A 26,712-nucleotide genomic window follows, 5' to 3' on the forward strand; every position below is an offset into this window, starting at 1 on the left:
AGCATTAAATGACCAACATCTGCCTCATGCTCCCCCTCATCCTACTCCCAAGGGAGAACTGGGTATGCAATGTAGTATTTTGTTTTGGCAGGACTTTGTTTTTGTTGTTTTAAATCTGCACTTTGCCATATGTTAGGAAATAAAACCCAAGCACCTTACTTATGAAGGAGAAGGTGATGGAGTTTGTGATGGTCATTAGTTTCTGAGGGAGCTATTGCCAAGGTCTCAGACTGGCTTCCCAGAAGGTGTAGCCTCCTACTGGCTGCTAGAAAGATGCAGACTTCACAGACTGTTCCAGGGAGCTGGAGATGATAATCCACTGGAATCACATCTTTTTCATGTGTGAGAGTGGTTCAAGTCCAGCTTTGGGCAAATGCCTACCTACCACAACATCTTGAAAGAGCCTATTGTTTCAGTATATTACATGCTGGGACAATACATAGTAAAACCTACTCTATCGATCTTTGGCTTCTTTTCTTTTCTGTTCTGATTAATGTCATGTCATCTAGAGGTTATCTCCAGTCACAAGGGAAGCACAGAAAAAAGGATATAAATGTAAATTTTGAAACATGTAAGTGGGCAAATGCACTGTTAGAGCTGAAAGGATGTTCAAGAAACATTTAAAGCATATTGAATGCCTTCAGTATAGATCAGGAAAGAAGAACATAATGGAGGACAGATGCCACTTTTCTAGCCTTATGTCTTTGCCTTTCTACAAGATGATCAAAACACTACTTCAACAGATCAATACTTTGGATGAACTCAGGCTAAAACCTCATGTAATAGCAAGCCCACTTTAGGGTCATTATCAAGAGAGAGAAACAGGAGGCTATGAAAAAAAAGATGGGTATACAGCAGAACTGCAGTGTAAGGATCTAATTTATATCATCAGCAGAAAAAGTAGCACTAGCACATTAGCTGGATGAGTCTTCAGTGGATAAAAACGACAGGGCAGGACTTCTCATGCTGCATTAAAAGACTGTCACTTTCACTTTCCTTTCACTGAAGCTAAGGAAATTTTGGAATTTCCTGCTCCTCAACACACTGGAAGGGATGATTCCCAAACCTTCAGAACATTTTGCATTCATGAAGGAGATTCCTTTGGGGGTTACTCATTCTTTCTTCCATTATATTTTTAATTGACACATTTCTCTTTATACGATGCTGATACTGGAAGGATTTAATATTGAAAATACTTTTCTGCATGAAGGAAACTTTGGAGCATAGGTTCGGATAACCGGGATTTTTCCAGTCTTGCACACACAGAGACTGATGGCTGCAACCTCACTCCAACTATAAAGTCTAGATTAGCTAAGGATCATTTGAAGAGAAATGTAGCAGTACCTATTAATTTTCCCTTTAAAAGAGATTTAAGATAGAATATTTACTATGATCATACAATTTTTATCAGATTGAAAACAAAATTTCCGTCTTACTTGAAGTTAGAGTATTTGGCATTCCTCCCAAGACAGGCTAAAAAGCCAAAATAATGCAATTTATCTCTCCATAAGTTTCTTAAAAATCAGTTTAAAAAGGCAAATATGTTAACTTCTGTTATGAAATGGTTCATCTTGAAGTTTCAGAAATAAAATGTTTATTGTTGGGGGCAGGAGGAACGTGGTGACATTGTTTCTTGACTCCACCTAAATGGCCACAACTGGAACCTGATAATCTTCACCCACTTATCTCTATCTACCCCATGGATCCTTCCTTCCAGTCATGCTTAGAATCCCATCAGGTGTGACAGTGTCATGGTGCTGCAATTCTTAAGATGCTTCACACCACTGTAAAATCACATCCTGAATTCAAAATATATTTCAACCAGTTTTTCCACTGTGGAGCATTTTGCTAAAAGGTCTATTTTCCTTATGAATATTTTCAAATTTAATGAACAACAGCAAAATACTTAATTGGGCACTTTCGTGATCAAACCTAGTTGTTTTATTACAGCTTGCCTTTTGAATCCTTTGAGTGGGACTATCAAGGCAGAATATCAGCTAAGAAGACTTGTATCAAGCTAGAATCTCAGAGTGATGTGTAGATAAAGAGGGCTTTGAAAAGCATTTCAGATTAATCTTTCTTCACAACCACAAGTTTTAAAAGTGCTATTTATAAGCAAAACCTTTCATCATTCTTTCCATAGTAATGTTGGTTTAAAAAAATGTTTTACACCTGGGAATCAAGAAGCACACTGGAAATAAACACTTTTCTATAAAACTTGTAATAAGGTAGAGATCAGGAATCCGTATAAGGCCTATCATGATGGATAGAATGACCAAGGCAAAGGGAGGAGGGAGGTTATCCTTGTAAAACAACAGCAATAAATTAATTAAAAAAAAACCCCAAAACAACAGAGACCATCAAGCAATCAAAAACTAGTTGCTTACTATGAACAAAACTCAGACCTTCTTTGAGTGAAATCTCATTCTAATTTCACCAGCATAACCGCACGGAAACCAGTGAGCTTGTATTAGTGTATTAAAGAGCAGAATAACATAAAGACACGCCATGCTGTAAAATCTTTTTACATCTTTCTTTGAAATACTGACATGGGTCATTTTCCTAGACACCAGTCTGTCCTGAGATAGTAAATCCTAGATATTTAAGATAGATAGGGTGTAATTAAAGCTAGAATATGGCCTATGGGGAAAGATCTCTCCCCACATTAATCACATTGTTTTCATTGCTGTACTGGTGTAAATGGTATTTTTATGTATGTGTCCAGAACAGAACTGAACTGCAGTATTTCTTTTCTACCGCTGAAATATTAGCATTAAAAAAGCAGTATTTTACAAAAGTCATATAAACATAGTGCCTATAACACAATCAATTTTGTTGAAATTCTTTTACACCAGCCTTCATGCTTGAAATGATTCTTCCTTTACATTCTGGAATATTTTAAAACTTAAAAATGTTATTTGAAGTAAGATTTAACAGTACATTAACTAGCAAAAATCAAAGTACTCCTTTTTTTCCCCAAGCCCGGAAGAATTAATTTTGTTGCCACTAAAGAACAGACACCCAACTTTTGAACTGACCTAATATTTCTGAAAACACTGTATGCAATTAACTTCGTGTAAAAGCCATCTTTCAAACAGTCTTTTTCTGCCTCTGAACTCTATAAGCTGCTCATCAGATCCAGCAAAATTAGGTTATTAATAGGGAACCATTTATCAAGCTCGATATGTTTGTTAGAAGCACACTTGTCTAGTTAACCAACACTGTCAGAGTATCTTTGAAAGCAGAAAGATACTGGTAAGGCCCTCCTAAAATGTTTATTTCTAGTTCAGGTTTTCCACATCAGTTTCTTCAACGGTGGCCTGGAAGCAGTGCTGCCCTAAGAAGTGGTGCTCAGAGGGCAGAGGGTTTCCAGGAAGGAAGCCCACCTAGGCTACAGTGTGGTGTGACAGCTCCATCCCAAGATGTCAAGATATCAAAAGGGACACGTTACAGCAGGGTTGACACTGGCACCCCTTGGCACTTTGAGCACATGGCATTACTGGTGGGTGTCAAGACCAAAAAGCACTGCTGTCCTCTCCACTCTCTCAGCTCATGGCTCAGAAACTCTGGCTTAGGTTTAAAAGAGGAAAATGTCTGATGAATTGCGATGGCAAATTGGTAGCAGGGGATTAGGAAGCAGGGGGCTCACTCCAGTGTTTGTCTTCTCCCCCATCCTGTTCCTTGATGGCCCATGCTCTTCTCTGGGTTTGTTCATCAACATTTTGACTTTCTACATATATTCTCCTTCAAGTTAAAAAAAAAATGAAAAATCAAGATTTCTCAAATCAGGGCTCTTTCTTGTGATTTTCTGAGACACAGATCAAAATTTTACCTATTCATTCCTAAATATGAATGCTCTGACAGCTCTTTCATCTGAGAATTTTCTAAAGGCTTTGGTTTCCTCCTAAAAACCTGTGGGTTTGGAATCTAAGCTTTGCCAAAACAGAACCGTGATATCTCCCAGCTCTGGTATTTGGATTGGAAGCATTTTGATGCAACGCTGTGTCGTGTGTGTGTTTATAGCACTGAAGTTTGCACCATACCTAGCACCCACAGGCACCTCTAAAACTCGAATTATAACTACTAATAGAAGTTTTACCTTAGCCTGGTGCTTCGGTCCCAGAAATCTAAACCCCATGTATTTCCTCAAGCACTCAGATCCACTCTGTGGTCAAAAGCAACAAAATCCTTGTTGTATCCAGAGATTTGGAGCCAAACTCATACACTGTGCTTATCTAGACTTATAATCCCATCAGACTGTGAACCTTTGGCATTGCCAATAGGGTGTTTAACAGCGGCAGAAGTTGTGCTAAGGCAGTGCCCTTCTCCCACCTTGTCCCTGTCTCCTTTTTCTCCCAGCATCACTTGGCTGTGCCTGCAGCTCTCATTTGATTTGCACTGTACAAGTACATTGCACAAGTTTCAGATAAAGCAGAACCATTCCTTCCTATCCTTTTCCTTAAACATTTAACATGTCACATCTGTGGTTTTCGTAGTTTATTTTTTCTGAGACAGGAATATTGAGGTTCTTATTGATGTTGACAGTACCCCACCCATGGCAGAAGACAAGAGGATAAAATACTGGGAATGTTGCTTCTTTCTCCTTCCCCTCTTTTTTTACTTCCTGTAAACATTACTGGAGACGATTGTACTGCAAAATCATAAATAAAGTATACTTGTCAGAAGCTATGGTCTCAAAATATTCTAACTTTTTTTGTTCTCTCCATAAATTGTTTATTGGTCAATATGGCCACAACTTTCAAACATACCCTTCTTTGCAGTTCACTGATTTCTCAATTCTAAATATTTTTATCTAGTGTTGAGCTTTCAAAAATCCCCACATCCTACTTTTTTTTTTTTTTGCTGATTTTTCTAATGCTGAACTCATTCAGATTATGCAGCATTACATTACCCTGTGTTTCTTATTCTTATGGAGCATTAAAGGAGAACTGTATGATTGTTACTAAAGTTACTATTGGCAGTATGGTTAAGCAGTGGGGGGATGCTTTTTGAGTGGTCTCTATGCAGTAAAACAAATCAGGAAAGAAAAATCTCTGTATAAAACATTTCTCTAATTTGTATTCTGCTTCGCTACATCGTGTAAATGTTCTTCAAGTAACAGATTGATGTTGTGGAATAGTACCCTGATGAGTAAATTATCATAGAAAGAAGTTCATCAAAGCAATGATTTCAGACGTGTGCTTAAATAGCCTATGAGCACAGAACTGAAGGTGTCTATTTAGCCAGAGATATCACCAATCATTAACGCAGAAACCAGACTTTCTTCTAACTCTCCTGGAGCCCTGCAATGCAGAGGGTCTTTCCATGCATAGGATGATATTTAAAATCAGAAGTTAAGTGGTTCAGTCCCCTCTTGATAGTTCGTAAAAAGGCTAAAGAAAGACCAATGGACTTAAAAACACTTTCAAATGCACGTAACGGTTGATAGATTGGATATTTACAGCTAGTAAGTAAAATACATTATAACATTTGGTAATTGCTTCTTCAGTAAATAATGTGATAAGTTCCTGGAGAAAAGAAGGCAGTTTACCTCAAAATGAAACCAGTTTTGATTCAGCAGCACTTTGAAACCAATTTGACAAGTAACTGTAGCTATATGGGGAATTTGGATTCTCGGTGGTCATTAAAAATAATGGGAAGTAAAGTGTCCAGATCCTACAGCAGCTTCAAAAATCTTAGCCATGAATCTCTGGGACAACCACTTTTTGCCCTCTGCAAAGGTATTAACACTGAAGCACTCATATTTTAGAAAAGAAAGAGAACAAATTGCAAAAAAACCCTATTTCGAATGGTTATCTATAAGCATTTTACTGATGTTGACACATAAAGAAGAAAACAAGTAGAAAACTCTGTAAGCTGTTTTTTGTACTAGAATTATTGATGTTTCAACAAAATAAGGACCTCATAGTCAAAAGGTTGATTGGCAACAGAATTAAAGTGGCAACAGATTTTAATCAAAATGCATGTTTTGAGGCTAGGAATTTGTAGTAAAGAATAAATACCTACCTGCCACACACTGTTATATGTGTTTATTCTGCGTAAACACCTATACAACCCAGTAAGTGATTACAGAAGTAATGCAATGGACTGCCATCTCCCAAAGGTGTGAAACAAATGAATGGGATGGAGACAGCAAATAATTAATATGGAACAGTTAATAACTATACTGAGTGTTGTTACTGTTAACCATGGTTCATTCATTGCCTCACTGATAGTCACCCTTTAGCAGTCATCACAATACAAATGAGTCTTAACAGGAGCTCCTTCTGTTGCCCCAGAACAGCATGATGGTAAGCAAGAGGGCACTTGAAGGGCTATGTGGGGCAAAGAGGCAAAGAAAACAGACAAGTAGAGGCTGACAACTCACTGTTGAGCTGCTTTTTTTTCTTTTTCCTGTATTTTTTAACATTATCTCCTCTACACATTTGAAACTATCACTCAGTTCTTCTGTCCTCAGCTTCCTATTGAGGTTTACCATGCATACAAGTCAGCACAACTAGCCTACCAAAACCAGTGGATCCTCAAGCACAGCATACTTAACACAGCACCCTTAGCAATGCCCCTCAACTTGTCCAAATGAGTATGAGCCTTTCTGAAGCCTACACAACATAAGAAAGCTTTAGCCATGATTCAGTACGGCATTTTTATATAATGGTTCCATTATATATAACCTGAATATCTATAAAACATTGCTGACAGACACCTTTCTCTTGGCATGCTGATGAGCTATAACCTGGAACTCCCACACAAATATAGGAATCTGAGTTTTTCACAAAACCCCTCCAATACTCCTGTACTCACCCTGGAGACTTCTTGTGGGATCCAGATGCTGTTATTCCAATCTCTATTTGTTACCACGAACTGCTCTGCCTTCTGCCATTCTCATTCACAAGCCTGTGAAACAGTTATTTGTCTTCTTTTTGTATTAGTCCCTCTCTAAGCCAGAGCCAAATTCTATACCTGCCATTGATCAGATCTGTCCTTTTTTGTTTCTGTTATTTTATGAAGACATTTGTCATTTCTTTCTCTCTGCTTCGCTATACAAATCCTCTGGTTTTTTGCCCTCCTGCAGCTTCTTCCTCTGTTCAGTCTCCACAAGGTTTTGTTGCTATTATCATCATTTTCTCTCAGCATGCTCTCTGTCCTCTTGAAGGCTGGTTTGACAGATCCTCTCTTGTCATCTGCTTGAAGGCTGGTTTCAGCTCTTCCTTACAGCACCGTCACTATGCACCTCCTCCATTACAAGTGCTTAGTGTGGAGCTTGTTCTACCAAGGCAATATGTGCTTTTCATGGCCCTTCCTCCTGAGAAGGGTCACAAGGACATTAGATGTGCAGGGCTGTGGGACACAGACACTACTCTGATAATGTCAATAGTTGATTGCTGCCTTTCCAATAGGCTTGCTAGTTCTTCCCCTTGTCATTATCAAGGATGTGCAGTAGTCATTTGACAGGACCTCCTCTGGATGTCCATGGAATGCCCAGAAAAAAAAATGTGTAGGCTTGCTATCAGAATGAATTTACTAACCTGTGCTCACTCCCCCTTGCATTAGAGATGCTCATGAGGAGCAAACACTCCTAATTGTTTGCATGGTGCCTGCCCATCTCCATATCACCTTCTGAAGGAGACACAAGACTACAGCAAATCCATATGGGAAGCACAAATCAAACAGGCAAGTGCCATGGTTTGTTTCATGAGATACAGTAGTTGGCTGATGCATGGAACCCTTCTCTGACACTGAAAGAAACTGAGTGTCCAACTAAAATGGACCACTGATACATACTTTTCTCAAATACCCCTTTCCAGGGAGGCATTCATCTGCCCTTCACACATCCATCATGAGGCATGCTGATTTCCTTCTTATTTCTTCAGTCTGTTTCTTAAAAACATATTTTTGCTCTGATGCCTTAAAATATTTTACCTGCAGGTCAAGCAATACATAATATGCACTTGAATGGTTAGATGCTGTCCAGATTATGCATGGATTGGAGGATGCTTGGGGCAAAACTTTATTTATTTATTTTTTTTTCCCAGGGAATTGCTTCTTTTCATCTAGGAATCTTCCCATTCTAGTGATGAGTCACCTAATTCTCAGTGAGAGTCAGCAGAGCTTCACCTGTTAAAGCTCTTTTAGTCAAACATATTTTAAAATTAAAAAGTAGACTAATTTCAGCAGTAAGCTAAGTACATAGAAGGTACTCCATATATAATAATCTATTGAGGTACTTATATTATTCTTAAGAGATTTGCCAACTAGTGAACTACTACTGGTATTTTAATTTATGGTACAGCATGATTGCAATTCTAAATTAAACTCATATAAGCAAGGCAATTTATAGCTAAGCCTTTCACTCAACCCTGAACTTGCTTTGCTGTAAGCAAGTTATATATTGCAAGGGCTCTTAACTGTGTCTCACAATAACTGGGCATGTAGAAAGGTTAAGTACTGTATTGTGTTTGCATGGCAAGGTTTTGGGAGCAGGGGGGCTACAGTGATGACTTTCGTGAAAAGCAACTGGAAGCTTCCAACATGTCCATCAGAGCCAATGCCAACCTGCTCAAAGACGGACGCACCACCGACTGATGACAAGTCCATCAGCAATGGTGGCAGCACCACTGAGTTGACATATTTAAGAAGAAGGGGGGTGGGAACCTGGGGAACTGCAGCCAGAGAGAGGAGCGAGAATATGTGAGAGAAACTACTCTGCAGACACCAAGGTCAATGAAGGAAGGGAGGAGGTGCTCCAGGCACCAGAGGAGAGATTCCTCTGCAGCTCATGGTGTAGACCATGGTGAGGCCAGCTGTTCCCTGCAGCCCATAAAGGTCCACAGTGGAGCAGATATCCACTTGAAGCCCATGCAGGGGGATGCCCAAAGGAGGCTGTGACCCTGTGGGAAGCCTGTGCTAAAGCAGGCTCCTGGCATGATCTGTGGCCTCATGGCAAGAGGAGCCCACGCTGGAGCGTTTGCTGGCAAGACTTGTGACCCTGAGGGGGGACCCACGCTGGAGGGGCCTGTTCCTGGACTGCACCTCTGGAAGGGACCCACGCTGGAGCAATCTGTTCCTGAAGGACTGCACCCATGGAAAGGACCCACACTGGAGCAGCTCATGACCAGATGCAGCCCGTGTGTCATGTTGAACAAGCTTGTGGAGGACTGTGTCCCACGGGAAGGATCCCATGCTGGAGCAGGTAAAGAGTGTGAGGAGCTCTCCCCCTGAGGTGGAAGGAGCAGCAGAGACAACATGTGATGAACTGAACACAACCCCCATTCCCCCTTCCCCTGCACCTCTTGGGGGGAGGAGACAGAGAATATTGGGAGAGAAGTTAAGCCGAGTAGAAGGGAAGGGTGGAGGTAAGGCGTTTTAAGATTTGGTTTTATTTCTCATTATCCTGCACTGATCTGATTGATAATAAATTCACTTCCTCCAAGTTGAGTCTGTTTTGCCCATGACAGTAACCGGTGAGTGATCTCTCTTTGCCCTCATCTGGACCCATGAGCCTTTTGTTGTATTTTCTCTCCCCTACCCAGCTGAGGAGGGGAGAGACAGAGTGGCTTTAGTGAGTACTTGGCATCCAGCCAGGGTCAACCCACCACAATTACATAGACTCATTTTTTACCTTTGATTTGCTTCTGTAGCAGGCTGAAAAGAATCATGTAGAAGAATTCAGCCCTGGTGTGCTCTCAACTTGAAACCTGCTAGCACCTCTTGGGCTACCTTGCCACGTGCTGCACAGTTCATCAAGGCAAACCTTACTTCTCCTGGTGAGTGCTTGCTCTTTTGGGTACCTACATAGAAGTATGAAGGGCTTCAGCCCTTCTGAACACAGTGAAATGATTTACAGAAACGCCCTACTGAAAAAACATATCCAGTGTTCTCCCCAAAAGCCCCACAGCATCCATAACCAGCCCTGTTCCTTCCCTCTTTGGGCTCACGAGAGCACCTCAATTCTGTAACTGTTAGAAAAAACAGGATATGATGCAAATGGCAAAAAGGAGAAAATCAAATTAGGAATTCCTAAGGCAGCCGTGTAACCTGTAAACCTTGGTGTTTCACTCATTCCAGCTTAAGCTTGGATTGTTTACGGTTTGGGGTATCAACGCCTGCATGCTCAGGCTTTTGAAAAGCTATTTCAAAAACAACAGAGACAAACATTTTAAATATACAGAATGCATTTGACAGCGTACCTTCACCCTGGGTATCTGAAATTCCCTTCATATTTTTCTTAGCGTATGAACTAATGCTTTTCAAAAGAAAACAAGAAGTTTAAAAATTGGAATCTCCTGTGACTGCATGAAATGCTCCTTTCATCCATTCATTCTTTAAATGAGGATGCAAGTCAACTCCTTCACAACAGTTACAGTTTCCCAAGTCTGCAAACACTTTTCAAAGGTGGTGGTCTATCTTTTGGAGTACCATCATGACATGCTTGGTAGTGTTGTAGATGGTGAATTTGAAGTGTTTAACTTTCAGATTAAAATGTATGTAACTATGTTAAAATTTCCTGTGAAAAAGTAGATTTTATACATGCGTTACAGTCAGTTTTCACAGTTCCACCTTTTTTTTTTTTTTGTCTAATTACCCAAGGCATTCTGATTAGAGAGCTACAAAGTAAACTATTTAACACTGGATTTTAAAGTGGCCTAACGGGCACAAAAAGCATATGGAATTAGAAAACATTTGCTTCTTTTCCCTTTCTTCTTATATTGCCAAATATATCTAAATCAAACTTGTTTTAAAAACAAATATTCCCAGGGTAAGGATTTTCATATCAACTTCTAGTTAACTTGCTTCTGCTGAATTAGAAACTGCTGGCAATTTTTTCCCACTGAAATGTAAATGATGACATATCGCTAACTAGCAGCATTACACCACTAAAATACTAAGATGCGTCTTGCTTGCCTCAAACTTCCCTTTCCTTAAGCGCAATGCCTTAGAGGCTGCAGTGTTTAAATGGTACCAAGTAGTCTACTAGCACCAGCCTGAATCTTTATTTAGGAGAACAAGCTTCACATTCTTCTCTGCTAACACAGTATATGGGCATATTCAGCTCCTTCATAAAACACACTCATACACTATTACTGTCTAAACCAAGGTACAGTACTGACATGACAGATTCATGTTCCCAGCTGTGACATAAGGGCTCTTTGACAATACCACAGTGAAAGCCCTATTAGGAAAACATGTGCCGGACAGTGCATCTGATGCAGTTAAATGCTATAAAAGATTTTCCAGGTGTTAATGAGTTACATGAGTAGAATGAAAATGAGATGGATTTGTGCACTTGGAAATTCTCAAGAAGCAGGACTCAGGCTCTCAGAGAGACGGACAAACAGCGCTTTATAAACACCACTGGCCACACTTTGCACCTGACCACGCGAGGTGATGAGCGATCCTGACTATTCATTGGGTGAACTGTTCATTGAGGATCGTTTGCATGGGAAAAGACAGACTTTCATGTCTTCCTGAATTTTACTGCATCCTTTTCACTTTGCTCTATTTGTGAAAAACCACCAGCTATTTTCCCCTTTTTAAGCTTTTATTTATTTATTTATTTATTTATTTATTTATTTATTTATTTTTAATAAAGAGAAGGAAAACGTTATGCCTGTTACTTCATTTCTTGTTCCTAGTTTTAAAAGGGATTTAGCTTGACCCAGTATGGATAAGAAACTGTCATTTAACCCTCATTAGAGTATCACTAAGAGTATATGCTTTTAGCGGACAAAAATACAGTCTTTCACAGACTTTGAAAGAGCTGTGGTTGAAATTTTTCAAGGCAATGTTGCGGCTTCAGATTCATTCCCTTAAATTACATATAAAATCATATGTATGGGCTGCCCAAAAAATTTCAGCCACACATTTCAGAGTATGTGCATACATTACCTGTCACATCAGGTATGTACAATAGAATTGTGCATTCATATAATCTGTTGACCTGATAAAAGATTGTTTAATTTCTCTAGCATGTGTGAATTTTATGGTTACTGTCCTTGAGAAACTAAGTTTTGTTTTATCCACATATGACAGGTACAGGGTGGAAAGGCCATAATGCAGATTTTTCCATGCTGTTGTGACCACAACACAGTTTTAATCCCAGCATAGAACTGTATTTAGGGAAAAAAGATAATTCTGCCTCCATACTAATTCGAGCCTGATTTTTCTTAAAAGAGAAGGTCTCAGTAATATGAGAAGGAATTGAAAGTCTCCTCTCAGAAATTAATCTAGAACCATCTATTTTATTTCCCACAATGACAAGTCAGTATTATTTTATCTTTTATTTCCAATCTAATATCCCAAGTTTTCTTTCCACTCTTGCCCCATCCCAAGTGAGTTACTTAAATTAACTTTGAGAACTAAATTTTCTTAAATGAGTAAGAAGACTAGGTGGAGAGAATGAGCAAAACAGTCTAAGAGCACATTGACACAGAGTCTTGAAATTAATATCTGAAAGGCTAAAATTCCTCTGGCTTATCAGGTGTTCTGTGAAAATGTTGCATTCATACAATATAGTATCTGACCATTTAACCATATGTCAAACAATCTCTGCTATGACAACCAGATGTAGACATTGCCGTGGAATGAAATTATCATTTTATTAATTACCCTTTAATTAGTTGATACAGAAGAGAACATGCAGTAATTTAGTCATAATTGGCCTGACTGAGACTCAGTACTTACAGGGACAGGAATCTGTGAGACTACTTGTTATGAATAACAATTACGTCTGTGACAACGCAATTTTATTATGAAAATGTACTGTGCATTTCAAACAACTTTCAGGTGTAAGATAGTGCTCAGGATTTAACTACAAATTGACATCAAATATTTTCCTTGAATAAAAGTGTAGAAGCTTCTATGTATTTTGCAAAGCATGTTAGAACAACGCAAGACCTCTTTCCAGAGTTACTGTGATGGCCAATGCGTGTTTTCAATGCATTTTATTATAGAAATGAAGAGCCACTTGGTTAATTTGTATTTGAAAATGGAGGAAAAACCACTTCAGATTTCCCTCAAAATCTTGTTACTGGCCTTCAAATTATTCTAGAGCTTAACATGGTGTTTGTAGTATTTGTAGACTATGCAGATTTTTAGAAACATTTCTCTTTGTCAGAACATCACCAACAGGAACTTGAGCAGTGTTCTTACACGATGACTTGATCACTACACCTTTTGGGTTTCTGTAAGAAGTGTAGAACATTCTCAGGTTTCTTGGTCTAGATAGGTGCAAATAAAGTTAACGATATCCCTCTCGAGACTGTACTGGTAAGCAAAATGCCTTGAAGATGTCCTTTCAGTACAGCTTGCAATTAAATCAGGAATATTCTTTGTACTCCGAATACTGAGTATCACTGTGGTAAGACACAGCACATTCAACAGCCTAATAAAAATGCTTGTAAAATGGATCATAACGCTAGCCCTTACATACCCAGTTGTTAAGAGGTTTTTTTGCCATCCCTTTGGACAAACCTCTGGATTCACCATTCCATCCCAGCTCTTCTACACTCCATGACCTGAGCAAAGACTGCAGTATTTTATATTAGTTCTACACTGTTAGATGGACAGTATGCCTTGTGTTTTCTTTACTTGTCTTCCCACAAAAATCTCACAAAGTGCAGGTCAAAACCTTCAACAAATGCAGCTTCAACAAAATACAACAAATTGCTTTGCTTTACAGAGTTGAATGAAAGCTCTTTTTCTTTTTTCCCCTCTGTAATGGGTAGCTCCTAGCTTTCTGCACGTGCAGTGGCAGAAAATTATACATAACTGAATTATTTTCTAAATCTTGCCCAATTCCAGCACATCTATGTATTTATTTTTTTATTTATGATGGATGGGAAGGCTACATGGATGTCTCCAAGCCAAATGAATCTTTCATGTAACTACTCTAAAAGTCAAGGAAGTAATATCAAGGATGAGTCTTTCTTTTGTAATTAGACTTTGAGTAATGCTTTTACTTTGCTCAAATGACTATAGAGGCTTTGTAAGATTTCTTTGTTTTAAACATAAAATCCTTCCACCCTTTCTAGTAAATTAATCCACTATTATGCTTCTTTATCACAAATGCATATATATGGAAAAACATGTTCTATAGAAAAGAAAAGCATCTTTTGCCTATGGTGCCATCTTCCAGTTAATATCAGTAAATCATATTTTATTGCTTGCAAGCACATCTTGCTTGACAACTTATAACCACCTCCAGTACAAATACACACAGGTTGTATTTTCCTGCTGTGTCACAGGGAATAGCTAACACAGTGTAACAAGAGATCATTTCATTAGGTTACCATGAAAGAGTCACCGCTGCAAGGAACTTGAGCTGAACAGGGACACAATCACAGTGTTAAAAACTCAAACCAGTTTACCATTAAAACCTTGTGTGACTGTCTGAAAAATGTCTTAGAGCAGCACAAAAGCTGGCATCATTAGCTTTCATCCCTGCTGAGTTGGCAATAAAGTGCACACATAAGTAAAATGCATTAATTGGTATTAGTCAATCTAGTTAAGATGCTCATTTTCCAGGCATCTTCAGATTTCATTTCCATAAAATAGGATTTCTTTAATTCTCATAATTTGATTTTGTCCAGCCTGAAATGATGTTGACACAGTGGCAGCAAAAGCACAATTACGCCTCAGCTTTACAAAGGTGTTCTCTGTCTAGATAGACCGGGACCCACGTGGTCCCACTCATACACACACAAAAAGAGACAACCTGCAGAAGAGGGAAAAGTGATACGTTTTTCTATCATTTTCCTGTCACTATTTTTCCTCCCTTTTCCCGTATTTTTCCTACTGTGCACCACTGATCACCGCACTTTAAGATCAGAATGAACAATTAACTGCCTAATTATTCCAGTCACACCAAGCCACAATGAAATCTTTATTCAGTGTTTACAGCAATCTTTGGCAGAGACTGTCTTGCTGTTTTTAACCAAGTAGAACTGCTCCCTTTGGCTCCCCTCAGCATCAGCTGCCTGGGTTTCAGAGCTGGATGCCAATAATCAGCCTCCTTTTTCTCTTCCAAAGTGGCTATTTTTTTTTAATGGTGAAAAGACCTATTCTCATCAACTCCCCATGTATTCTGCCTGATTTATGTCCCAGGCTCTGGGTCTCTTCCTTCCGTATCTTTTGCCATTTGTGCCCCCCCCGGCGGATCCCCTCCATGCCGCTCCCCCAGCACCCGCCGAGCTCCGGAGTTCCCGGACCCCCCCACCCCCGGAGATGGGTAGGGGGTGTTCTTTCTCGGAAACCCCGGGGAAGCAAGGGGCGACAGGCGAGAGAGCGGGAGATGGGAATAGTTTCCAGCTCCTGCTGTGCAGCACCCCACCGCCATCCCATTTTTCTATCGGTTTTCCGGTTTCTGCAGAAAGCCCCCGCGGCTGCTCCCTGCACTCTCCGCCCCGGGAAAGTTGGAGTCAGCTGCTCCGCGCCCCAGGCAGCTTTTTCTGCCCGCTCTCCGTCTCCCTGACCGGCTCCCGAGACGCGACGGCGAGCCGCGCTGTCGGGACATCCCTCGCCCTAACCTGCCCGGCGCGGTTGTGCACCTGCGGGAAGTGGGGTGGGGGGAAGATTGTCTCAGGCAAACTCCAGAGCGGCCCAGAGTGGGTTTGCGTCGTTCCCCCCCCCCCGCCTTCTCCTCGCCCTATGATTGCGGCTGGGCAGCTGGGGAGGGGTGGGGGTGGGGGGGCGGCTGGGGAGGGCGGGAAAAGAAGGAAAAAAAAAAGGAACAAATAAAAATAATAATAGAATAATACATTTAAAAAGGTAAAAGTAAAGGAGAAGAAGAAATTAAGGGGAGGGGAAGGGAAACGGAAGAAAGAAGAAAGAAATAAAATAAAAAGACAAGATAAAATTTAAAAGCGGGGGGGCGGGGAGGGGACGGGGAAGGAAGGACGAGAAAAGGTAGAAAGAAGCAGAAGTCCTCGAAAGACGGGACGGGTTACCTTGCGGGGCGGAGGAGCTCCCCGGCTGCCTTGCTGGCAATGGGACTTCCCTTCTCCGGCTGGTGCGCCGCTCACATCACCGCGCCCCTCTCGGTCCGCAGGGGCCGCGCTGAGCGCCTTCGCGCAGCGCTGCCTCTCGCTCCTGGTTCTGGATGTGGGGGGAGCCGGGGGGGAGCGGGAGAGAATGAGGGGGGCTGCGCGATGCTGCGCGGCGGGCGGAGAAGGAGGAGAAAAAGGAAGAGGAGAAGGAGGAGGAGGCGGGAGCCCCGCGGCCGCCCCGCTCCTAGGAGCTGCCCCCGCTGGAAGTGGCGGCCGCTGCCCCCGGCTCCGCTGCGCGCTAATATCGTGGCGTGTCTAACGCTACCGCGGGGACCTGCGGGAGGCGATTGGTGCCGGGGAGCTGCGCCCTCCTCCGCTCCCCACATCTCCCGCCCCCCCCCTCCTTTCCCAGGGACCCCCCCAGCTGCCGCCCGCTGGCCCACGCAGCTCCCGGCTGTGGGAAAAGCAGCCCCCCGTGTCTCCCCTCCGCGGGGCTTCCTACATCTCGGGAGGATTTCAGAACGCCCCGCACGGGCCATGAGAAAACGGGCTCCTGAGGTAGACCTAAAGTAGTGCTGGGAGGGAGAACCGTCTCTTTATTTAGCAAAACGGGTACAGAGATGAAAGCTGAATGTCTTTAGAAGGATCGGTTTTAGTTGATAAACATCCCGAGACTACTGTCAGAGCTACTTTTATGAGGATAAACAGCACAGTTTCCTGGAGGGTTTGTGTAAGACTTTGGAAAAACAACCAAAAAATAAAGGGGTTTTACATCCACTTTTAAAGATCATTTTAGTGTTCATGAAAGCTGCCAGACTTGCTGAAATACTCCCTACCCACACAACGACAGCAGCAGAGGCAGCGGCAGGACAAGGCATCCTCTCTGCCTACTAATTTGCCTCAATCCTGACCTGAAGTAACTAGGAAGGAAGATATTTCTCTCACCATCCCTGTGCCAACTTCCATTTTTCTGCCCAGTGTGGGAAGGCAGCAAACTTGCACCAACTGCCATGACATATGCGTGTAACAACTATATGGAAACTTGTTCACTTGGGTATGAGAATGTTATTACCTCTGTAACAGCTCCCTGTAGTAATCACTTCTTTTCACTGCCAGCACGAAGCCCATTCCCCATCTTAGTTAAACCGGTAAACCTGAAGAAACTTCACTGAGCTCAGAAGAGAGCTGTGCCCCAGCAATCTGTGTCCAAGTCAGTGAATGGCAGTAGGAGACTAAATCTCATTATCAATTCCTTGGGATTCTGCCAGTCCCTCAACAATTAGATCTTGAGATGAAGATTCAGATTATACAGTCAAGTTTTGGTTTTTTTTTCTCTCTCCAGATTTACTCTAATGATTATTTGCAGAAATAAGGTCACACTGGCTAGTTTTGTGGCCCCACATTTTTCATAGTGATCATAACATAGTCATTTCAGCATGACAATAGAAAAAGGGCAGTCAAACCTCTAGAGAGAAGTTGTTGGAAGCTTGTATGCTGGCAAAGTGCCCCAAACAAATGATGAATTACAGCTACGATAAATGAATACTTTGATGTGTTGGGAAGCAATAGGATGTTCTCCCAGTTTCCTCTGTTGCATGTTCATCTTTGGACTCCTCAGGCTTATTGAACATTTTTAATGCAAGCCCAAGGAGGCAGAAATGGCTCTTGTCAGTATCGCTGCTCAGTGCTAGAGACTTGGTGCACTTTTGATAATGGTAAGCAAAACTGCTCCTCAGTACCACTTCCCCACTATTTGGACAGAATAGTTGCAATAACACCCCAGAAAGTTATCAGTATGGCATTACTGCTAGGAGTCTGACTAAAAGAACTACGACCTTTTGCTCGAATTGAGCGGGTTACTGAATCAATGTGTCATTTTTTCTAGACTAGGATTTTATTCATTATACTTGCTTCTTTCAGTGTATGCACACATCTCTATTTCTCTGCTTCAACACAGCATACTCAGAATATACCTGATTATAATTTAAAAGGCTAAACAGATGCCACTTGAAAAGTTTGCATCTCAATTCGAGTGTTGCCTTTGAGCTTGTTGGTGGGTTTTTTTAACCCAAGCTGGACTGCAGTAAGAAGAAAAAAAATAAAACAAATAAAATAGATTAAACTGAATAGAACAGCTTTAATGGAATGGCAACAGCAGTGGATGCTCTTTGATTATTGCGTGAACCACAGCACCATGAAAATAAAATGCATATATTGTCTGGTGTTTAAGATTGTAATTTAGAATTAATACATACTGCATAGTGCAGCATTCATGACACAGAAAACAGAGAAGAATTCTATAACATAGAGTGAGTCCTGGAGCCCCCACATTTAATATGTGAACTCCTCAGTTTCATATATACAGACGAATGGGTTATCCAAACATTTACTAATGCTGCATATGCTAATTTCTGCCCTGTGTCGTCAGAGACAGATTTCAGTAATGTGCCTATGACTTACTTTTTTCAGACCTGTTATGTGATACACAGTAAAATAGGAAGAACTTACATTTCACTGCCTCATATTCCCCCTGCTCTTCCCCTCCCCAGTACAGGGCTGAATCATAGAATCACAGAATGTTTTGGGTTGGAAGGGACATTAAAGATCATCTAGTTCCAACCCGCTGCCACAGGCAGGGACACCTTCCACTAGACCAGGCTGTTCAAAGCCCTGTCCAGCCTGGCCTTGCACTCTTCTGTGCCCCTGACATCAGAGTTGAGAGCACATTGCAAAGAATGTGCCCATCAACTCATCTGTCTCAACATTACATGGTTTCAAACACAAGGCTTTTTCAGGAAATAAGAGAGAAGGTTTCAAGCATTCATATGCAGAATGCACATATAATGTACAGAACAGGTGAGTGAAGGTATATCTCACCTCCTTCCTCAAAACCAAAAAATAAAATTACAATTTTAAATTCAAGAAACTGACCTAACTCTCAAACCTTACACAAACCATAAAAATCAGTTCTTGAATATAGATCATTTTACTAAGCAGTTGTGATTGAATATCCTTACATGAAAGAACTGAATCTTTTCTCTCCAATACTTGATGTTCTTCCTGCCACCATATTATACATAATGCTAAACCCATGCAAAACAGAGTAAAAAATACTAAAGAATGCAGCACGCTGAGTAGTTTTAAAATTTAGAGGTTTTCTGCAAGATGAAAGAAACATTTTGGTATCACTGTTTGAACAAGAGAATTTTGTATGCTGCAAGCTATTTACACTGTTCTCCTACGAGGAAGACTGGGAAGAAGCAGCATTATGTATGGATATTGCTTATGTGTTCATACTGTTTCTGTCCTACAGGACTGAAATGAAGAATGAGTTACAGGTTACCTATTACCTAAACGACAAAGGTGAAGGAACAAGAGAGGAGAAGGCTGAAAAACAACTATTTTCCACTTTTGTGTTGTCATTTTATGTTATACAGCAGCTTTCATGTTTCTGTCTTATACAGCTGCCTCACTTTATCCAGCTCTGTTCATGACTCTTCAGACAATAAAAGAAGTTTTTTTTTTTACAGGTCTGGGCTGTGTTGTGGTATCACTTTACAGGTGGCTAGCATGAAACACTCATTCTTTATAACTACTAGAATTGAATATTTACTCCAGGAAATGTTGGAGGAATAGATGGGATGTGGATTTTGTAGCACCTTCATGGCTTTTTAAAATATTGGGTGCTCATTTGACCATTGATTTGCTTTTGCAGTTAATCATGATGTAAACTGTATTGGTTTTTATTGTGCAATAAATCATGGCTTTTCAAAATACAATCTTCAAGAGCAGAACAGAGTCTACTTGAGAAAAGGAAAAGGTAAATATTAACTAAAAGGAATTCCATCTCCCAAAAACTAAAGTGACTCTTTCTCCCAAAATCAATATGTTTCCAAAGCAATAAAACAAAGCTGCACATTGCTGAAGAAGTGACATACAAAGACAATACATATATAACAAGAATGATGAAAGGAATACGTATGGTCAAAAAATCACTTCTACCTTTGTAAAATGCTACTAAAGCAGTAATAGGAATAGCTTTCAAGTTGTCGTGTCCACAGGCAAGAATACCAGCTCTACTTTTATCCAAGAAAGCCCAAAATGTCACACGCCACGATGGTGAAAATCCCAGACTCTGCAGAATCTGTTTGAAAAGACTGCATGCACGTGAAATCTAGTGGAGAACTTAAAATGACAGCAGCACAGCTGAAACAAACACACGTCTATATGTAACTACCTGTTCCGTTACATGTATACGGATATACCTTGGAACCTGTCATTCAACAAGCCCCAAGACACTATCTTCTCAGGCACGTGCCTTTACTTTTGCCTCTACTCCCCCTTTCTTCCAAGTAAGCGGTGACGAGACCCTGGGCCTTGCTCAGGACTAGGGCCTGAGTTTTTACCCTATTCAAGAGGTTACCTGAGCTTACCACTGTCAGGCAAACTTTGCAAAGGTCTCCTCCCTCAGAACTGTGCATCTTTGCTCTGCTTTCTTTGAATTGCCTTACTCAGTCACTTAGTACAGTGACTTACTTTCTACATTGCTTACGTAGGACAGGGGAAGGCTTCTTCTTAGTTACCTTTTCTTCTATCTTAAAGCAAATCTTATTCAAACATATATCCAACCTACTGGTCATTTGGCAGCACAGTCTTGTTTTGGACTATCTCCTGCACTTTAAAGAAAAGCCTTTGTCTCTTGCACCTCTTCTTAAATTTCATGCTCAGTTTAGTATTTTAGTCTTGATTTATTCCATTGTTTCTTCGAGAGGATGTAGGATTCAGCATCTTCTTTCTCAATGGCTGTCCTTAGGGAGGACACCAACTTGAACATGGACTTCTATTTCTGTCAAAAAGATCATCACCATGGTCTACTCCATCAGTATCTTTAGGAAAGTAATTTGTGGTCTGGAGCCACTGAGGAAAACACTGCTTTTTCTGCTTCTGACAGATACATTAGCTTTTCCTTCACACTAAGGCTCTAAAACTCCACAGCAGTGCCAGGGAATCCCAAGAGTAGGAGTCAACTTTAAAGCTCTGGACTTCATTAGTTTAGTTTGAAAGCTGGTTTGGTTTCAAGACAGGAGCAAAAAAGTCCAGAGTCCTACCCACATCTGAAAATTTCACCCCATGCAGGAGGCACCATGAGGCTTGCAGAGCTGAAAGTGTCAGAGGGAGCTGCCAAGGAATTGTCATGACACGTTGGCCTTGTCAGGGCCTCTCCCTGGCTCCACCCTTTCAGTGTGCTTACTTTTATCACACAGCATGTGAAATTTTCAAATGCAAAATACACAGCTGCATTATTACAATTTTACTTACCTTTTTCTCCAACACTTCTTATGGAATACTGATAAGCAGATCTGCTCTTCCAGCCATTTAGTAAGACAATTCTGAATATCTTTAACTGCACCAGTTTGACAAAAGGAGTGAATGGTTTGCTGTGGTACCTCTACCACAGGGTATGATATGTGTACTATGGACAAACCACAGGTAGTATGCTGGTTGCTATACATGCAATTGTTAAATTGCTAGCTCCGTGCTTGCCTGGAGTGAGGGAACTGTAGTGACAAAGGATCGTCTTTTCCCCATGCATAACGACAGGTGCTAATGGGAAAGGAACAAGGCAAAGAAGGAAAAACCCTCCAGAACTCCCTATATGAATATTAAAAAGAACAGGCTTCTATTGTCAGAACTTAAATCAGTGACATCTGTGCTTGGGCTGCTTTTCCTGATGGTACTGAATGTCACAATACAAAATGCAGCATAACTCTGCACAGCACTGTTTGTGTTCTCTTTATGGGAACTGGGCAGTGATTTCTCTTTGAATAGAATCATAGAATGATATAATGGTTTGGATACATAATTTACAGCTTGCTACAGTGATTCTGCAAAGTCAATACATATCCTTAGCACAAAGCAGAGAATGAAGGGCATTATGGAGAAAGAGAGACAGATACTACAGTGACAAAGAAAGATGAATTCTGTTGCACAAACACATTACAGTTCCTTTCATAGGAATAAAATTACTTTTTTTCTTCAAACACAAAGTATTTTTCAAAATACATGTAATATGGCTGTATTTAAAAAGACCTTGTGTGCAGCTTACATGTCACTACTGACATAAACTCTCTGGCAGTGAATTATCATATGATTATCTATTGTGCAAAGAAGATCTATTTATTGATTCAAGTCACATATATTTGCAAGGCAAGGGGTGTAGATAGAGGAAATATTTTTTACTAGACCGGCTGATCAGAATGGAAAGATGGATCATGCAAACAAGCCTTTCCCATAGCAAAAAGTGGTCTGGGTTTTTTTCCCTAGGTACTCAAGATGGCTTCATAAAAGATATTATTTCTCCTTGCAAACTTATCTTTTGTTACAGCCTTAGATCACCGTGACTGTTACAGTGCCGCTATGTATGTAATTATAAAATACCTACGTGGGAACCTGGTTACTCGTCTGCATTATTAATAGTGTCTAACATGTTTTCACTACTGTATTGGGAATACATTTAGACAAGATCTTCTACTGACCACCTGAAGTAATCAAATTGCAGCCTACAAGCATTGAGGAAGTTTATGGAAAGCAATTTTCAGCCACAGGGTGGCTGTACTAGAATTAGTCTGTTCGAAAACAGTTGCACCCCTTAGACTTGCAGTAGGTATTCCCTGGCACTCCTGTGTCATACTTTCACTGGTAATAAAAAGAGTTAGCAGGTGATCCTCAGCTTTATATTTGCCTCTTCATTGCTGTTGCAGTGAATGGCTTGGAGTTTGTGGAGTTTTCTGAGTGGACTCTAAGAATAAGTTGGGAATAAGTAAAAGGTAAGCCAGACAGGATACTCTGCCTCTTGTCCTCACCCAGGTAAAATTTAAGATTTTCAATGGGTGCTTGGCTTGAGCTTCTGAAATCCACCTAATTTTTTGAGAAACAGCATCTTTTTCCTCTTGAAGTCTACATAATAACCTCTAAGTAATTTTGTTGCAGCTTAGACAGATCTCATTAACTTTGCTCCTTCCCAGTTTTTCATGTGTGTTGCTTCTAGACTTTGTTTCTGCTGATGGCCAGAGGCAAAGATCTCAGGTATCTCCTGAACAGGGTTATCTGCAAGTCCTGTCCAGACAAGGGCAAATGGTCTCACAGTGTAGACACAACTTGGTGAAGAGTGCAAACGGCCCTTGGTGCCTATGGAGCCTCCGCGGTGGCTCTGAGGGCAAAGCTCTGCACCAGAGCTAATCACTTTTCTCTGAGCAGGAAAGAGGGATCTCATGGGAAATGCTGGGGGACAAAAATAGGTGTGTTGGACTTTTCTGCAGAAATTCCCCTGGGTGTCTGAAGAATGCTCACTGGCCTGCCGCAAGCAGCGTAGCGCGAACAATGCCGAACTGTCAACTACATCAATAAGGAGAAGTTTTAGTCTCATCTCACCTCTTCACAGTCCCCACTGACAGGCAAAAATTGAACATGTCCTTAACTCTAGAAGTGAAGAATCTATTTTATAGTGTGCTACAGGCATGATCTAGACAAATTGCACCTATATTTTATTTGAACCCATCACAATACAACATAACAAGGCATTTCAATTACCTCAACAAGCTACCAATACAACTTTATCATTTCAATTTTTCACCCCTTTTCTCCATCTTGGCATTTCTTCTATATATCACAGTAAATCTCATCAGTCCCAGACCAGTTTAGGCTAATAAATTTCAGTTACCATCTCAAGCCTAATGAAAAGGGGGAAGCTTGCAGTGAAGAAAGCCAAAGGCCACAGTTATTGCCTTGCGCCTCCAGCTCATCCCTCTGAACAGGGAAGTGGACAGGCTCATTCCTCCCTGCTGCTCAGAGGTGGATATGGCTCAGGGAGAGGCAGAGCCGTTGAGCACATTGCAGTAAGGAGGGCTGCAGAGTCAGGCTACCCCTGGGAACAGACCCATATGCCCCCCTAGTGCAGAATTTAGGCAATGTTTTGCAACATGCCATGCCAGAACACAGTCTTAGCTGGCAGCTTCCGAAGACAGACCAGAGCTGCAAATGCAGGTCTGGGGCAATGTATTTAACCACAATAACTTTCATGGTCTTCTGGCATGCTATCACTGTCTTCAAGAAGGGGAACAAGTTAAGCAGGAAAGCAGTTATTTGCATATTAGCTGGAAATACACTGAGATCCCAGCAGACAGAGTGAGAAAAAACTATTTTTGTACCATAGTAATGTTTTTTTCTAAAAGACAGAGGTAAAGCATAAGGATTTTATGGATACATTGAAGAGGCAAATAAGCTAAAATAATACTGCATATCAACATACTTAAATGTTTATTAATTCTGACTGAAATTTGCCATCTGTGACTGAGTATTTTATTAAAGAAACTCCACAAATTATAGATTATTGTAGCTAAGAATCTTCATGGCACTGTTTCTTAAGCTCTGATACTGAAATAGCTCCACTGTAAATTAATATTTACAATAAATGTATGCTCATAAATGTTCCAAAGCATTTTCCAGTGACAGTCTGTTCAACTATTTAGTGATTCAAAAGAAAACTTTCCAAGAAAAGCTCCACATCAGTGCAGTGCATAAAATATAGAAATGTATGGAAAATGACAAAGGCAGTATGTTACTGCTGAGGTGCCTCTAACTTGATTGCTCAGCTGGTTGAAGTAGCTTTTCATAAATGAAATATGTCCTCAGTTTTCCTCGAATAGACAGAATAAGAGCAAAGTCAATAAAACGTCTCTTCTTTATTTTCCTTCGACAACATTACTTTCCTTGGAACATCGTGAAAATCTGTGTTCAGGGCACGTTAGCTAATTCTGAGGCACATGTTCACAAGCAGACACATAAGAGGCTAATTTACATGCTTAAAGGCAACTGAAACTTTGTTTTGCATATGTAAATGTACCTGCCCAGCTTAAGAAGTGGCTTTCCAGTATGCCCATGTGTGAGCTGGGTTTACAGGCTTAAAAAAACATAAAATCTGATCCACTGCTACTGTCACTGTAGCTGTCATCACAGCACAATTCAGGCAGAAAACCTCAAGACACCTATCAGATCAAATCCTGTGGACCTTACTCAAGCAAAAAATCTTGTTGGTATCAACAAACATCTTCCCCAAAGACTCTGTACACAATTGAGCCTTTTTTATGCCTTCATATTTTAGTATCATTGAGTATCTGCAACAAAATAGGTTTTCTTCTTTTAACGCAGGCATCAAGGCATTGGGGAAATGAAAATGAAAAATATCCTCCTTTAAGTCCAGATGGGGACTACTTTTATAGTATCAGGATACTTCGGAAGAGTCTGGGTTTTCTAGGTGAGTATAGAGAACCCTTTGAAGAGCAAGTTCCTTTAAAGACAAGTCACAATGGTCAGATACCAGAATATTAACGATTTGGAATGTGTTTTTTCCTATGAAGCAGTAACTTTAATATGCAAAGCATGCATTTACTGTCCAAAGGGTTCAAAATAGTAACTGTTAGCCAACAAACCTGCATCTTGGTTGTTTTTTCTTTTTTAGGACCCTGTCCAGACCAGGGCTCATTCTGCCAAAGGCAGTGTGTCCTTAGGCTATAATTTCAGCTATGGTCTGTTTGCTGAAAATGTCACATCCTTTCATTTTCCAGGTCTGGCCACCTCCCTACCATGGACTCCAAGTTTAGAGTTCTAAGGTAAACAAACCATGATAAACTTTCAATGGCACAGAACGCTTCTCCCACTATAGCACCTTTATGCCCAAGAGCTGGAGTAAAGACCCCAGTCACTTTCTGCAAAGGAAGGCTACCTGCTAGAGAGAAATCCAAAAGGAGCAAAGATAATATATTCAGGAAGCACCTTCTGGTTGTCATAGTCAGTCTAGCTGAAAAAAGTAAGATTCTAGAGAGCTCAACCTACTTTCAAATTCAGCAGACATTTTTAGCAACAATAAAGAAGAGACAGGTCTGGATATTCGAATAGTTTCAGAAATGGTGAAGTAGTCCCCAGTCCAAAACAGCAGTGCACACTAGAAGGTAAGATGTGTTTGTCTGAAAATGAAAGACCATTATAAAAATTAAAGATAAAAGATTAAAAAATGTCCAATGAGTTATAAATGAAATAAGACATTTATTTTTATAATATCTGTAGAAGAGATATCACTCTTTGTTAAAGTCTACCAGCTATTAATTTATGATAATGTAAATGGTTTAATTAATATTTAATGATACAGCACTTTCCAAGGAACCATTCTCCAAATACACTACTTTAGAAAGTGGATATAGTGTCCTGAGAAATACATTTATAAGAGATGGGACAAATGCGTGGTTTACGTACATCATTTTAACTCCAACAAAGTCAAAAGAATGATGTTGATTTCCTCAAGTTTACTACCTGTAAACAATATTACAAATAACATCTGTTATCTTAGTGCTTATCTTATATAGCTGTGTGTGCATAAGTCTTGGTGTCTCGTTTTCTTGTGACACAAAACAACTTTGTGGAATCACCAAATTACATTGCTTGAGATGAATACTTGTAAACTATAGTTTCTGCAATGCTAGCCTCTAATGCTGTGTACTCTGATGACAAATGTCACCAGTCTACTAGTTGCTAAGTTATGTAGCAACACTCACACTATGTAAAATGAAGATACTATAAGAAAACTCAGTACTCAGTAACATTACTTAATAAGGTAACTTACTAAAGTAACTCCCAAACTACAGCTGCTAAACGG

This window comes from Psittacula echo (genome assembly GCF_963264785.1).
Source record: "Psittacula echo genome assembly, chromosome: 2".
NCBI lineage: Eukaryota > Metazoa > Chordata > Aves > Psittaciformes > Psittacidae > Psittacula > Psittacula echo.